At 44.4% G+C, this 10,456-nt stretch overlaps 1 pseudogene; it reads right to left on the reverse strand.

Annotated features, from left to right (window-relative positions):
* Positions 1 to 220: 220 nt before the first annotated feature.
* The window catches only part of LOC133977105 (nuclear receptor ROR-alpha A-like), a 12,843-nt pseudogene continuing 2,607 nt past the window's right edge, over positions 221 to 10,456 (reverse strand).

The following is a 10,456-nucleotide window of genomic DNA, read 5'->3' on the forward strand; positions in this document are numbered from 1 at the left end:
GAGCCATGGGAGGAGGAGGAGGAGGAGGAGGAGGAGGAGAAGAGGAGTTAAAGTCTCTTTGTGTCCAGCAGCTCTCAGCCTGTCCAGGAGGAGTGCAGTAGCCGCTTCATCGTCCTGATCTCCATCGCTGTTTAAAGTCTGTCGGCTCCTTGTGTGTGTGTGTGTGTGTGTGTGTGTGTGTGTGTGTGTGTAGGTGTGTGTGTGTGTGTGTGTTCACCGGTCAGTCATCAGGCTGCAGAGTGAGGTCAGCTCCAAACAGCTCCTTATAAAGAGGAGGGAAGTGTGTCCGAACGATGTCGGGATAAACGGCTCTGAACGCTGAGAGCTTCTCTGTGTGACGACTGCAGAGGGGAACGCAACGCTGACACCTTGAATCTGAGCTGAGGAGGAGAGGAGGAGGAGAAGAGGAGAGGGAGAGAGGAGGAGAGGAGGAGGAGGAGGAGAGGAGGAGAAGAGAGAGGATAAGAGAGGGGAGGACAGGAAACGAGAGGAGAGGAGAGGAAACAAGAGAACGGAGGAGAGGAGAGGAGGAGGAGAAGAGAGAGGATAAGAGAGGGGAAGAAAGGAAACAAGAGAGGAGAGGAGGAGAGGAAATGAGAGGGGGAGAGGAGGAGAGGAAACGAGAGAGGAGAGGAAAGGAAGAGAGGAAAGGAGGAGCATAGGAAACAAGAGAGGAGAGGAGAGGAAACAAGAGAGGAGAGGAGAGGAGGAGAGGAAACAAGAGAGGAGAGGAGAGGAAGAGAGGAAAGGAGGGGGGGAGGAGAGGAAGAGGAGAAGAGAAGGAGAGAGGAGGAGAGGAGGAACCAAGAGAGGAGAGGAGGAGATGAAATAAGGGAGGAGAGAAAACGAGAGGGCAAAGTCGGAGAAAGCAGAGGAGAGGAAAGGAGGAGAATAAGAAACAAGAGAGGAAAGAAAAAAAGGAAGAGAGGAAGAAAGAAACAGGAGTAGAGAAGAAACAAAGAAGGAGACAAAAGAAAAGAGTAAACATTAACAGATCAGGTTCATCAGATATTTATTATAAACTAACAGCTGATGAAGAGAAGCTGAAACTGTCTGAATGTTTCTCTGCAGACATAAAAACAGCAGCTCTGTTTAATAGATGGATTTATTATTATTATCTTTTGCTGCTGAGTTCAAATGATTCTGAATGTGTAGGAAATATGAGTTGCATTTCACAATCTGTCCACCAGATGGCAGCGTGAGGTCACTCTTTAAATGTATGGGCCTCAAAATGGTCTGACTTACTGTACATGTATGCATCCTGACTTATGTTTATGTTTAGATCCTAATTCTCATATATATATATAGTGTGTTCTTGTTTTCCTGACATTGTGGGGACTCACAAAAAAATCACACACTCACATTGTGGGGACTCGCCTGCTTTGTGGGGACAAAAATCCCCATAAAAAAGTCCCCATAATGTTAATCATTATATTTTTAGGGTGAAGATATTTCCTACGTTTTTCTTTTTTATTAACAAATCCAACAATGAACTGATCTACTAACAAGTAAACTGTAAACTGTAAACATGCGTTGTTTTGAAATGACTATAAACATATCAATGAGCCAAAGTGCTGAGTTACATAAGATAAGATTAACTTTATTGTCCCGAAGGAAATTTGTCTTGGGCTAAAAGTGCTGAATATAGCTTCACATAAACAACATACATGACAGACACAGTGACCAAAAATAAATGTTCCTTTATTATGAGCATAAATTATATATATCAAGCTTTGATAAACACACAATATGTGTTAGTAGATTAGTTCTATGTTGGTTTGGTTGAAGAAAAATACAGAAAACTAATTAATTATTTAAGGTATGTTTTGTGTGTGTGTGTGTGTGTGTGTGTGTGTGTGTGTGTGTGTGTGTGTGTGTGTGTGTGTGTGTGTGTGTGTACCTTGTTCAGCACTCCGTCCTCTCTCTGGTTCTTCTGCAGGACGTGTTGCAGAGCCAGCTGAGTCTTCTGCTGCAGCTTCTCCACCTGCAGCTTCTCCTGCAGCCACGTCCGGTCTGCACACACACACACACAACACACACACACACACAACAAACACACACACACCCAGAGAACCACACACACACACACACACACACCCAGAGAACCACACACACCCACACAAAACCACACACACATGCTTGTTCAGATTGTGTTGGTTAGAAAGACAGACAGGTCTGCCCCCTAAACATTACTGATTTGAATCATCAGTCGAGCTTCTGAGTCGACTCTGACTTTTCTTTTTCTTTTTTTTCTACTTCATCATTGTACAACAACAACAACACCGGATGGCAGCGTCACAGTCTATAAACTTTTACAATGTTTCTTTTACAATCTCTAAATTACCTAAATGAATAATAACTGTGATAAAGACAGAGGACAGTGTGACAGAGTGTTGCATCTTCAAAAAGCATTTATGCATAAACACCTGCTGGAAAAAGGAGAAGTCGTCTTCTATTTGAGCATTACGGTAAAATAAACCCTTCTATTTGAGCCATTACGGTGAAATAAACCCTTCTGTTTGAGTCATTACGGTAAAAATAAACCCTTCTGTTTGAGTCATTACGGTAGAATAAACCCTTCTGTTTGAGCCATTACGGTAAAATAAACCCTTCTATTTGAGTCATTACGATAAAATAACCCTTCTGTTTGATTCATTACGGTAAAATAAACCCTTCTGTTTGAGCCATTACGGTAAAATAAACCCTTCTATTTGAGCCATTACGGTAAAGTAAACCCTTCTATTTGAGTCATTACGGTAAAATAAATCCTTCTATTTGAGCCATTACGGTAGAATAAACCCTTCTATTTGAGCCATTACGGTAAAATAAACCCTTCTATTTGAGTCATTACGGTAAAATAAACCCTTCTGTTTGAGCCATTACGGTAGAATAAACCCTTCTATTTGAGCCATTACGGTAAAAAAAAAAACCTTCTATTTGAGCCATTACGGTAGAATAAAACCCTTCTATTTCAGCCATTACTGTAAAATAAACCCTTCTGTTTGAGTCATTACGGTAAAATAAACCCTTCTATTTGAGTCATTACGGTAGAATAAACCCTTCTATTTGAACCATTACAGTAAAATAAACCTTTCTATTTGAACCATTACAGTAAAATAAACCTTTCTATTTGAACCATTACAGTAAAATAAACCCGTCTGTTTGAGTCATTACGGTAAAATAAACGTACCTGCAGACAGCAGAACGAACGCTGAGAAGAGAGCGAGCTCGTCCTCGGACAGATGCAGCGAGCACAGGCTTTTAGCAAAGTCAAACACTGCTGTGATCAAGTCGTCACAACCTGGTAACACACAAACACACACAGACACAGAGGGAAACAGTGAGTATCATACACTTCCACAATTTGTATGTGACAAATAAATAAATAAATAAATATTCTATTCTTATCTCATCATCTCACTGCTTCAAAACCAAGCGGGGAGCTCCGGTCCTCTGAAATGAGGCCAACGCGGAAGTAACTTAAAACTGCATTCTATCAAAAGGCCACCAGGGGGCGACCGTTTTGGTGTCAAAAGGACTTCCGTCTCTATACAAGTCAATGGAGAATTCACCAACTTCTCACTTGATTTCTAACCTCAGTAACGTTTTCAAATGTGTTTATGGTCTCAATCGCTAGTTTAAAGCCTTCTTCAATGCAGTATGATGTTCATTTGGGACATTTTGGCCTCCCTGATTTTATATGTGACGATAAAGCAGGGTATGCATTAGGGCGTGGCTACGTGGTGATTGACAGGTTGATTGGTTCACAGGTTCAGGAGGGCGCCTCATGCTCCTCCTGATGCCCATATAAGTAGAATCTGTGTTTTTATTTTTCCCAGCATGCACCTGAAATTTTCAAGATGGCGCTGCTCAGATCCGATACTATTGGCCTCCGAGCAGCAGTCCACAAACCAATGGGTGACAGATGTTACGTCCATTTCTTATATACAGTTAAAAAGATAAAAAAAAGCTGCAACAATGACGAGTAAATGAAGCAGCTACAACTAAACATGTAGTAAATTAGTTGGCTGCTGAGCTAATATTTGCCCCATGCAATCATTGCAGGACTGTGACAAAATACATTATTCAATTATTGTATTTAAATACAGTTCTGATGTACTAGCTGTCTCTCCATTTGCTTGATAATGGCTCCAGCATCTCAAATATCTCAACAAGCTCAACATTTTTAGACACAAAAGCAAACTGGAGACATCGCTGGACACTGTGTCACTGACCCTTTGCACTGTTCGAATTACACAGGGGCTTTTTTGGGGGACCCATGTTTTCCGATGCAGCACGACTTCCCCCTAAACGTCTCTTAGGAGCTTTCAAGTTAGATCGTGTCCTCTTCAAGGTAATTTCGAACCATGCTTTAGTGTATTCAAAGTGATCTAATGTCATTATAATGTGTAAAATATATCAGCTGTTTTACTTGAAATCAACTGTGAGACAAATGTAGTTTAGTAGGAAAGTTCAATATTCCTCTGAAATGTGAGGAGAAGTATAAAGTAGCATAAAATAACTCAGTAATGTACTTAGTAAAATGTACTTTGTGACTTTCCTCCACTGATAAGAGGAGCAGCTTGAGAAAAGTCAAATCTCCCACTGATCATAACCTTCGCGTCGTCTTCCCGGGTCAAATTCACCCCGTCTGTTTTGACTGTTACTTCTTCCTCCCTTCCCTTCCTTCCTTCTGTCTGTCCTCCCTCCCTCCTTCTCTCTTTCTTCCTTCCTTCTTTCCTTCCTTCGTTTCTTTCCTCCCTCCTACCTTCCTCCCTTCCTTCATTCCTCTGTCCTTCTTTCCTTCCTTCCTCCCTTCCTTTTTTCTTTCTCCCTCTCTCCTTCCTTCCTTCTTTCCTCCCTCCCTCCTACCTTCCTTCCTTCCTTCTTTCCTCTCTCCTTTCCTTTGCTCCCTCCTTCCTTTCCTTCCTCTCTTCCTTCTTTCCTTTGCTCCCTTCCTTCCTCCCCTCCTTTCCTTCCTTCCCTCCTTCCTTACTCCCCTCCCTCCTTTCCTTCATTCTTCCTTCCTCTCTTACTTCTTTCCACCCTCCCTCCTACCTACCTTCCTTCCTTCCTTTCCTTCCTCCTTTCCTTTGCTCCCTCCTTCCTTCCTTCCTTTCCTTCCTCTCTTCCTTCTTTCTTCCCTCCCTCCTACCTTCCTCCCTCCTTTCCTTCCTTCTTCCTTCCTCTCTTCCTTCCTTCCTCCCTCCCTCCTTTCCTTTCTCCTTCCTTTCCTTCCTTCTTCCTCCCTTCCATCCTTCCTTATTCCTCCCTTCCTTCCTTGACTCGAGGACGACAGGAGGGTTAAATCGGCTCATGTTGTGTTTATGAGACGTGACAGCTGTTATTATTTTGGACTCTTTCTGTGACAGGAAGTGACATCAGGGAGTCTCACCTAAAGCTTTGAAGACTTCGGGACCGGCGAACTTCCCGTCGAAGTAGACGGTGTTGTTCTGAGAGTCGAACACCACCCGACACATCCGGACGAAGACGACCTCCAGAGAGCCTGGCGGAGAGGAAACACCAATGATTAATGTGTCACCAGATGATGTCACAGTGATTTAATGATTAACTGATTCATCGGGTTAATCAATCACTGCACATTAACTCTGCAGAGAAGATGGTTTCCACTTCTCCATTTCTTCCCGTGTGTCCTTTAAACTCAACGTCAGATAAAGTTTCAACAGGTGAAACAAATCTGATGAGAATAACAGATTGGACTCTGCTCATAAAGGACAATGGAGTTAGCTCACTTAGCTGCCTGGACTGGGTCTAAAACAGGGTTATTATACTGTAGTTCAGTTAGTTTTAGTGAGTTTTAACAAGTGATGAAGTAGTTTTAGTTTATTTTTTATTTAGTTTGAGTGTTTCAGGTATTAGGAGAAAGCCTTGATTAGTAGAAGCTGTAAAACAGGGGTGTCAAACATGCGGCCTGTGGGCCAGAACCGGCCCATCGTGAGGTCCAATCCGGCCCAGTTTCCTTCTTCCTCTTTTCCTTCCTTGCGTCTGTCCTTCACTTTACTTCCTCCCTGTCTTCTTTTCCTTCCTTCCTTCCATCTGCCCTTCTTCCATTCCTTCCTTACTTCCATCTGCCCTTCCTTCCTCCCTTCATTCCTTCCATCCTCCCTTCCTTCCTTCCTTCCTTCCTTCCATTTGTCCAATCTCTCCCTCTTTCTCTCTCGGCTTGATGCATTTTGGAGTCGTTTAAAGTTACATTTCGGCAAAATCTGTCAGCCCTGAGTAATATCATGCTTTTTTATTAAGTTAATGTTAGATATGAGGCTCAGTTGTGTTTAGGAGCACTGTAGTAATTGATATGTGAAGAGGTTTGGCTCTGAGCTTCAGGGTCAGCTGTTTTCAGGAGCCTGTGGGTCAGGAGCACTGCTTACCTTTTTTTGTTAACAGTTAAACAGTTGAACTTTAACTGTCTTGCCTAAGAGGATTGTTGTTGGACTATAAGTTATTCTTGGAATGAAGATTTAATTGTATTTTACAAATGTAACAGGGCCAGAAACTCCTTTGTCCCCAGAGCAATAACCCTGCTAAATTTGCACAATACTGAATCACAGTTTTAAATGATTTTCTTAGTGGTTTCAATTCAGCCAGACTTGATTGTTGCTTGTGTCTTGTTTAAAATGTGATTATGTTTTTGATGGTTGTCTATTTTTTTAACCTGTCTGCAAGTCAAGTTTCCCTTAGGGGACAATAAAAGCAACTGAACTGAACTGAACTGAACTGAACTATTTTCATGGCATTTTTAATTTCCCCGATTATCGATCAAGGAAATTCATCAAATGCCCATCCCTAGTATTTAATATTCTGAGGTCATAAGTTTGTTCACACTGAGAAGTATGGAAACATGCAGCACTATGAGAACCCAAGTGCTGACCATTAGAAGACCCTACAGTGTTAATGTCTCTTACCCGCTTTCAGCAGCACTATCTGGTCGTTCTGACAGAGATCCATGAAGCCGTCGATACGTTTGGCGAACTCCACCACGTACTGGATGGCCTCGGTGATCTTCACGGCACAGATCTGCCACATCACCTCCCGCGGCTGCAACACAACAGAGACGATGCTTAGGTAACAAAAAGAGAAGGAACCGAACTGAAGGGAAGTTAAAGTGAATTTGGGATTAAAGAGCAAGATTTTAAAAAATACACAAAAGACACACAGCAAGATGTCATTAAAGTGCCTCCCTCCCTCCTTCTCTCTTTCCTCCCTTCCTCTCTTTCCTCCCTTCCTTCCTTCCGTCTGTCATTCTTCCCTCCCTCCTTTTCTCTTTCCTCCCTTCCTTCTTTCTTTCCTCCATCCCCCTTTCTTCCTTCCTTTTGTCCTTCCTCCCTCCCTCCTTCTTTCATTTCCTACTTTCCTCCCTCCCTCCTTCTCTCTTTCGTTCCTTCCTCTCTCTTTCCTCCCTTCCTTCTTTCCTTCCTCCATCACCCTTTCTTCCTTCCTTCTGTCCTTCCTTCCTCCTTTCATTTCCTTCTTTCCTCCGTCCTTCCTTCTCTCTTTCTTTCCTCCCCCTACCTTCCTCCCTTCCTTTCTCCCTCCCTCCCTCCTTCCTTCCTTGCCTCCATTCCTTCCTCCCCCCCTCCTTCCTTCCTCCCTCGTTTCCTTCCTTCTTCCTCCCTTCCTTCCTCCACCTGTCCTTCCTTCTCCCTTCTTTCCTTCCTTCTTCCTCCCTTCCTTCCTCCTTTCCTTCCTTCCTCCCTCCTTTCCTTCCTTCCTTCCTTCCTTCTTCCATCCTTCTTCCACCCTTCCTCCCTTCCATCTTCCTTCTTACTCCCTTCCTTCCTTCCTCCCCCCTTCCTTCCTTCCTCCCTCCTTTCCTCCCTTCCTTCCTCCTTTCCTTCCTTCCTCCCTCATTTCCTTCCTTCCTTCCCTCCTTTCTTTCCTTCATCCCTCCCTATTTTCCTTCCTCCCTTCCATCCTCCCTTCCTTCCTCCCTCCCTTTCTTCCTTCCCTATTTTCATTCCTTCCTCCCTTCCTTCCTCGACTCGAGGACAACAGGAGTGTTAAACCCCCCTGATGTCACTAACAGGTTGACCCACCTTGCTCTGGAAGGTCTCCACCTCGTCCTGCAGGAAGTTCTGCCAGCTCATCTGCTGCATCTCCTCCCTCAGGTACTGACACGTCTCCAGGTGAGATTTAGAGATGATCTGAACCAGATGATCTGCAGCAGAAACACACACAACCCGACCATGAGCCACAGATATATGCAACAAAACTAAAAAAAAAGGCTCCACATTCGTTCCTGTGGAAGTCTTTTAACCTTCGTGTCGTCCTACCGGGTCAAACTGACCCCGTCTGTTTTGACTGTTCCTTCTTTCCTTCCTTCCTTCCTTCCTTCCTTCCTTCCGTCTGTCCTTCCTCCCTCCCTCCTTCTCTCTTTCTTTCCTTCCTCTCTCTTTCTTCCCTTCCTTCTTTCCTTCCTTCTTTCCTCCGTCCATCCTTCCTTCCCTCCTTCCTTCCTTCCCTCCCTCCTTCCTTCCTCCCTTCCTCTTTCCTTTCTCCCTTCCTCCCTCCTTTCCTTCCTTCCTTCCTTCCTTCCTTCCTTCCTTCCTTCCTCCCTTCCTCCCTTCCTTCCTTCTTCCTTGCTTCTCTGTTTATTGGGCCCATTGAGCATGCTCAGTAGAGTCCTTCTCTACTTTCTAAATGTTATTGGTGCAAACCCAGCCAGCAGGTCCATGTGGGCTACGTGGGTACTGAGTGGTCATGGGCTCGAACTGGGCACATTTTGCAGGTCCCATGTTTTCAGTAAACAGTAAGGGCCGACTGTATGAGCCCATAAGGGATGTAAGTGGGCTAAGCTGCACTCTGATCCCACTTAAACCCCATATGAGCAAACACAGGTGGGGTCTCCATGGAAACTGCAGACACGTAAGAAACGTGGGACACGTATTACAGCCTAGATTTAAGAAGGGTCCAATCCGGCCCACTTTCCTTCCTGTGTTTCCTTCCTTTCTTCTCTCTTTTCTTCCCTCCTTCCTTCCATCTTTCCTTCCTTCCTTCCTTCTCTCTTTTCTTCCCTCTTTCCTTCCATCTTTCCTTCCTTCCTTCCTCCCTTCCTTTCTTCCATCTTTCCTTCCTTCCATCTTTCCTCCCTCCCTTCCTTCCTTCCGTCCTTCCTTCATCCTTCCTTCCTTTCTTCCTTTCCTTCCGTCCTTCCTTCCTTCCTTCTCTCTTTTCTTCCCTCCTTCCTTCATTCCTTCCTTCCTTCCTTCCTTCCTTCCTTCTTTCCTTCCTTCCTTTCCTTCCATCCTTCCTTCTCCCTTTTGTTTCCCTCCTACCTTTCATCTTTCCTTCTTCCCTTTCTTCCTTCCTTCCTTCCTTCCTCCCTTTCTTCCATCCTTCCTTCCTCCCTTCCTTCCATCCTTCCTTCATCCCTTCCTTCCATCTTTCCTTCCTTCCTTCCTCCCTTTCTTCCATCCCTCCTTCCTTCCTCCCTTCCTTCCATCCTTCCTTCCTTCCTTCCTTCCTTCCTTCCTTCCTCCCTTCCTTCCATCCTTCCTTCATTCCTTCCTTCCTTCCTTCCTTCCTTCCTTCCATCCTCCTTTATGATATTTACAGTATGTGATGATGAGATAAATAGATGCTCAGCTGTGGGTTCTTGTATATAATTCGACACTTTTCTGAAACTTTCCCGACTCCCAAAGTGTCAGTGAACGCAGCTCAGATAATGAAACAAACCCTTCCTCCCTTCCTTCCCTCCTCCCTCCCTCCTTCCCTTCCTTCCTCCTTTCCTTCCTTTCCTTTCCTCCCTTCCTTCCCTCCTCCCTCCCTCCTTCCCTTCCTTCCTTCTTTCTTTCCTTCCATCCTTCCTTCCATCTTTCCTTCCTTCCATCCTTCCTTCCTTCATCCCTTCCTTCCTTCCTTCCTTCCTTCCTTCCTTCCTTCCTTCCTTCCTTCCATCCTTCCTCCATCCCTTCCTTCCTTCCTTCCTTCCTTCCTTCCTTCCTTCCTTCCATCCTCCTTTATGATATTTACAGTATGTGATGATGAGATAAATAGACGCTCAGCTGTGGGTTCTTGTATATAATATATAATTTCTGAAACTTTCCCGACTCCCAAAGTGTCAGTGAACGCAGCTCAGATAATGAAACAAACCCTTCCTCCCTTCCTTCCCTCCTCCCTCCCTCCTTCCCTTCCTTCCTCCTTTCCTTCCTTTCCTTTCCTCCCTTCCTTCCCTCCTCCCTCCCTCCTTCCCTTCCTTCCTTCTTTCTTTCCTTCCATCCTTCCTTCCATCTTTCCTTCCTTCCATCCTTCCTTCCTTCATCGCTTCCTTCCTTCCTTCCTTCCTTCCTTCCTTCCATCCTTCCATCCTTCCTTCATCCCTTCCTTCCTTCCTTCCATCCATCCTCCTTGATGATATTTACAGTATGTGATGATGAGATAAATACAGGCTCAGGTGTACGTTCTTGTATATATTTCAACACTTTCTGACACTTTGGGA

Source organism: Scomber scombrus, unplaced genomic scaffold (genome assembly GCF_963691925.1).
Source record: "Scomber scombrus unplaced genomic scaffold, fScoSco1.1 SCAFFOLD_124, whole genome shotgun sequence".
In the NCBI taxonomy this organism is placed as follows: Eukaryota; Metazoa; Chordata; class Actinopteri; order Scombriformes; family Scombridae; genus Scomber; species Scomber scombrus.